The sequence below is a fragment of the Neolamprologus multifasciatus genome, chromosome 14 (assembly GCF_963576455.1).
Source record: "Neolamprologus multifasciatus chromosome 14, fNeoMul1.2, whole genome shotgun sequence".
In the NCBI taxonomy this organism is placed as follows: Eukaryota; Metazoa; Chordata; class Actinopteri; order Cichliformes; family Cichlidae; genus Neolamprologus; species Neolamprologus multifasciatus.
Window position 1 is genome coordinate 34,547,634 of NC_140452.1, and position 6,456 is coordinate 34,554,089.

Below are 6,456 nucleotides of genomic sequence, written 5' to 3' on the forward strand. Positions count from 1 at the left end.
AAAAGTGGTTTTATTTATCTGTGTTTATATATAAATATATGCGGTGGCCCCTAGAGACAAAACACGTACAAATTCCAAAGCACATTTCTAGAGTTAACTGAACTTCCAAAACAGAGCTACTTAAATTACACAATTAAAGCATATGTGTATTGTTTGTGTATTTATACACAAGCACTCATATATATTCAAATAATTTTAAAAAATGTTCATTTACCTGTTACTACCACACGCCAAATCTGGTCGTTGGTACTTCCTGGCTTGTGTAGCCACTAGGTAACAAAAGCTCAACACTGCCCCTAGCATCCTGAAGCACTTTTGTTGTGTTTTGTACGTGCTTCAGGTTTTGTATGTGCTTCTGAGTTTTTACATGTTTTGGAGTTTGTAGGTGCTTTGTCTCTAGGGACCACCGTAAATATACTTTTATTTATTCACTCCACATAAAATGTAATAAATAAATCATATAATACAAAAACCAACTATTCACAGTTCAACTTTTAACTATTTAAATTTTCAGCTTTTTCATTTTAAACAAATTTAAAGTGAAACAACACAACACACTGCAAACCACAACACAATTAAATATAAATTAAAATATGAAAACAAAAAGAAGATGCATATTCTCTGTCATATGGACCTGCATGAATAAACTTTCTGAATCCTTTATCATTTGCAACTGAAAATAGTTGTGGATGATTACTATACCTTTCTAATCTGACGTTGTTGTCCCTGCCTTTCTTTCTCTCTCTATCCCTCCCGCTCTGTTCCTGTGCTACTGCAAGTGTAACTACCGCACCTCCCCCCTCTTCCCAACGCAAAGCATAAGGCTCGCGTGCGGAGTGAAGTGGGGGAAAAAAGTGCGAGAGAGAGGGTGAGAGAAAGAAAAATAAACCCCACGGCTTGCGTCGTTCACTTCAAAGATTCGGCTCTAAGAGCCGTGACCGACACATCACTATTTGCCAGTAACAAAGTAGGTCAGCCCTTAAACACACTGTGCTTTATCCTCCTTTTTGACTCAAACTGGGGCCATAAAATTGCATATTGTGTTTAAAAAGACTTAAAGAATAGAAATTGAGATCATAATCCACCTCTTAAGTATTTACTTACCTCATAGAAAAAAAAAGTAAGGGTATTTTGTCAGATTACTAGAATATGGCTGCTTTTAGCAGGAGTTGGACCTGTTGGTTGTTAAATAGAATGCAGGTTTAAGGTACTTTCACATTGGCTTCACTTTTCAGATCAGGAAGCTACATCAGTCTTGGAACTGGTGAGGAAAACGTGTCCATTTGTTGAACCTCATATTTAAGAGGAACATTGCGTTTTCCTGAACATGGAAGAGTGATCCAGCTCTTTTTCCTGATGAATGTATTTGAGGGTGCGTGGGAATGTGTGCAACCAGTTTATATGTGTTTTGTACAGTTGGACAAAGCATTCGACAGTCTATCACGGTATCCCGTGAGGAGTTTGTGATTATGGGGTATTCTCCCTGTTATTATGGGCTATCTGGTCACTGTACCTTAGTGCGAGCTCCAGTTAGAAGGAGCAGACCTAGGAGATAATGTTTCTGGTCTGTTTCTGTTTCTGGCTTTGAACAGCTCAGTATCCCCAATGGATAGCTTTTATTTGCTAACTTCATACAAAGTCCTGTTTACTGCACTTTTGAAAACACATTGTTTGATGAAAACACATCAGACTATTTTCATAATGCTTCTCAAGCATCATGGAGAACTGCATCAGTGTCATCTGTCTTTTCATCTAGTCCCACACCGACTCTGTGATATTGTGATCCGGTGATCCGGTGTTCTGAGAAACCATCCTACTCTGACAAAACGTCCTACCCGTATTATAATTTGACGTTGACTTGACCTAACCCTAACCCTACCCCTAACCATAACCAAAACCATAACCTTAAGAAGTATTCTGGATGGGTGAGAGAAAGAGTAGTTAATTTGGCGTTGGTGTTGTGCGCATGCGCCGCATCTGCGCAGAAACATTGGGTAGGATGTTTTTCCAGGTAGGATGGATTCCCAGAACACCAGGCTTTGTTGTTAAGTGTTTCAAGATTTCTTGTCCTTCCTGTGGGTGGAGATAGTTTTTTGCATTGCTTGGCTGCTGTAGTGTCACAAAATTATTTAAAGACCACAAAGATGTCTATCTTGGTGGTACTGGATATGAATTTAAACATAAGATAATTACTTAGCGCTGTATATTCTTATATGTCTTCATATTTACCCATTAAGTCACCAAAGAATCCTGTTACTGTATAGGCCTATTATTCCAGTTCATAACTAATTTTATAACCTGTTAGGAGAGAAGTCTGAAAATGCCTCCTTCTTCCTTTGATCCTCTCTAACATCCGCAGTGCTAATTGAGGTTTGAGGTGGGTTGGTTTGATGACATTACTACAGCGGTCCATTAATAATGCAAAATATGTAAAGATCACCTATTTTTATCCTTGGGAGACAGATTGCAGTAATTATTTTGGACATCTGTTAGGGTTAGGAGTTTGTGAAACCTGATTTTGACTCTCCCTGTACTCATTTAGACTGGCCCGAGGCCATCATCATTGTTTTAGATAACGGGCCTGCTCTCATCTTTTCCACACGTTCATTAAAGTCATTTGCAGATCATATGGTGGAGAGACGCTCAACAGCTTGAGAGGCGATGCAAGAGGAAGCGTTTTGTCTTTTGTCTGGAAGTGAGGTTTATTAATGAGTAGAAAGGACATGGCAAACAGGGACAACATTTCCCTTTGCAACATACATTCTCTGATATCATATGTAATGATTACTGTGTGCCAACACTCTATATAAACATTAGATTTGATGAAAAATTTAGACTTATTTAATGGTTTGACTCTGATTTGTATCCATTATTCCTTCTACACACATACACTCACCATTCATTTTGTAAGGTACACCTAACAAATACATTTAGTGGGTTAATTGGTGATTCTAAATTGCCCATAGGTGTGAATGTTGTCTCTATGTTTTAGCCCTGTGACAGGCTGGCAGCTTGTCCAGGGTGTACCCTGGCTCTCATCTATGGTAGCAGGGATAGGCTCCAGCAGAAAATTGATTTAAGTGACTCTGAATGTGCCGTGGTTGACCTAAAAACACGAAAGCATGGATCCATTGTGCCTTATAACAAAGGTTCATGCTGCTTCTGGTATTTTTGGCTGCAAAGCAGCATGAAGCTACACAGCATCAAACCTAAAATTATAGTTTGGTACCAAATTTAAACTGGTTCTGGTGACCTGTCCAAGATGTAAATGGTAAATGGACTGATTCTTATATAGCGCTTTTCTACTCTCTCAGAGCACTCAAAGCGCTCTATACAACATGCCACATTCACCCCCATTCTCACAAGCACTTTATCTATACTTAGTGCTATCTAACTACATTCACACACATTCATACTCCGATGGACGCATCGGCGAGCAACTTGGGGTTAGTATCTGCATGCCCAAGGATACTTGACATGCAGACTGGAGGAGCCAAGGATCGAACCACCAACCTTCCGATCAGTAGGTGACCTGCTCTACCTCCTGAGCTACAGCCACCCTGCTGGTCATCCTGTGACTGCTGGAACAGGCTCCAGCACCAGCACTTTCTGCTGTTCTTTATCCCACTTTCATAGCAGGAAAACCAAGAAAACTTCATCCAGCGTTGATATTCAACTGACATATGAGTGTGTCCCTATCTTCAGCATGTACTCACATTGAGATTTGCAGTTTATATCTTAAGAATAAACCCATGTACACAAACATACACAACACAAAACAAACATATAAAGTCTAAGGACAAGGGGCAGACAGAATTTCTTTATGGACAGAATTTCCCGGCGCGACAGACGGATTGGTGTTGCGGGTGCAGTTATGTGGACGCTGCACCGGTCTGCTGTGGTGAAGAGAGAGCTGAGTGCAAAAACAAAGCTCTCGATTTACCGGTCAGTCTACGTCCCTACCCTCACCCATGGTTATGAGCTGACACGGTTGCCTCCTGGACACCTCCTGGGTGAGATGTTCCGGGTATGTCCCACCAGGAGGAGGCCCCAGGGCAGACCCGGGACAAGTTGGAGAGATAATATCTCTCGGCTGGCCTGGGAAAGCCTTGGTGTTCCTCCAGACAAACTGGAGGAGGTGGCTGGGGGTCTGGGCTTATCTGCTTAGGCTGCTGCCCCCATGACCCGGATAAGCGAAAGAAGATGGATGGATGGATGGATGGATGGATGGACAGGCAGAGAAACATATAATGCACAAACACTCATGATATATTTTCAGAATTAGAAACTGTGCACGTGTGATTGCAGAAACATTCAGATAACACTTTATGTAATCAGATTACATAAAGGGATTATGTAATCAGAAGATGGGACTTCATAAGTTTTTAGCTTGTTCAACTGGTAAGCAACACAGAATGTGAAAACCTGTGTTTGTCTAAGACCTATGTTACAGTAAGCTATGGTCTGACGCTGCACTGTATTTAAATGTAAGCAGAGAACAGAGATAACTTGGCTGTTTGTGGTGGTGACAGCAAAAAGAAAAAGTTGTTATACTGCTGCTCCCTGCTCTTTGTTAAGGAGGACCACTCCACCTTTTCACATTAAGAGACATCACGTGTGATGAAACTGTGCACTGGAATATACAACAAGACGCTTTAAGGGGGTGGCAGAAGAATGCATATGAACAATATCACCATAATCAATAGAACACAACATAATCAAAGATCCTCTGTTTGCTTCGTCTTCGTCTCCAGAGCTTAGTGGTTCTCATATAAAGCCCCCAGTAGGGGATGGGACAGCTTGAGACAGCAGCAACAAGAACCTGGGACATAAGAACTGTCTCTTGGTAATTTCTCTGCTTTTCATTTAATCAGCCAGGCAGCTCTACAAAGCTCTACAATGCCGTCTCGTCCTCATTTTGCTGCATGAGACTAAATCTGCTGAGCTTGTTTATCAAGATCTCCTTCTTATCTGCAGCCTCGAGAGCCTGAAGCTGGCAGAAAGCTTCTGTTTCATCACTCGCCTTGTGTTCTGCGTGCCGTCGTAGGCTCTCTGAAGAAAAGGACGGCTACATTTTTCTTCAGCTGAGGGGGCTGCTCTCTCTAAACAGGCATTCTCTGTCTGATCACAGCACAAACAATCACTTCTTTTAACAGAATGGAAATCCTGTTCACGCCCTAGTTTCCCCCCCCCCTTTTTTTAAAGGTGGAATTCGCTTGATCATCCAGAACATTTTGATCAAAGAGGGAAATGTGACGATTGCAATAGCCTGCAAAAAAACTGTAAAATCTCCAACTTCTTAGTGACATTTTGCCGCTTCTATCACAGATTTCTAAACAACAGGTATTAAAACAACAACAAATGTGACTGGAATGCCTGTTTTTCTTTACTCTAAATCTTCATTTTTACATCTAAAATGTGTCAAGTTGTGTTTTCACATGCTTCAATGAAAAAAGCAGCCTTGTCTGTACAACACTTTGTCCATTTTAATCAATTTAAACATCTCTAACACATGCTTGCAATTATTCCTTGCATGTTTCCTAACTGTGTTTAACTTTTCTGATACTAGTTCTCATACGAAAAGGAGACACGCAAGCTATTCAGGACTGCTCTGCAGTCACACATAGCCTACTGTACTGCGCAACAGGCTCTCACCGCACTCCTACAGCTCCCACAGCTGCCTGTGCACCAGCCGTCCTTTCGGTGGCGCTAGAGCACTAGCTACAGTAGGCACAGGGCCCATCACACTGTATGGATTTGCCGCAACTTTTTCGGTGTGTGTTATGAGATGAGGGCTGCACTGCGGGGAGAGTGGGTGCAGAAGATTGCAGTCTTCTGCGGTTCAAACTGTAAAAAATCACACAACACGAGAAGACTGTGCACGTGCAGAAAGAAAGGCAAAAAAGAAAAAGGAAAAAAAGGCCCGTGTGACTAATGGCGGTCCTCCCACGGTTTGACTCTGTGATGAGTAAAGTGACACATGCCGCACATGTTAAGGCATCATGCTTGGATGTTTCTCATTCACTTTCTCTGTGTTTACTGTATAACAAGTTGGTCATTTTTAGCCATGATGTTCTCATGATGACACCGAGCCATTCACTCGTGTGTCCGTCGCGCCTTTTTAGGCACACAGCTCATATTGGACATGCTCCCGTGGGATCTGTGTGAAGCATACAGTCAGGCTGTATTCCTGCACAGCTCCAACTGAGTGACAAAGTAAATGTCTCAGCGACTTTTCCTAAAGCTGTCGGAGTTCCACATGTTCCAGACACAGTGAACTAACATTTCCTTCATACCTGCATAGGGCATTGTTGCAGCTAAAGCGGGAGCTTGAGGTGTCCAGTGGCTGATCCATAATATGTATCATGTATCCATGATAGATATTTTACTTACACTTTTTTTTAATTGCTTCCACCACTTGAATGAGGAGTATTTACACTTGAAATCAGTCTGCAT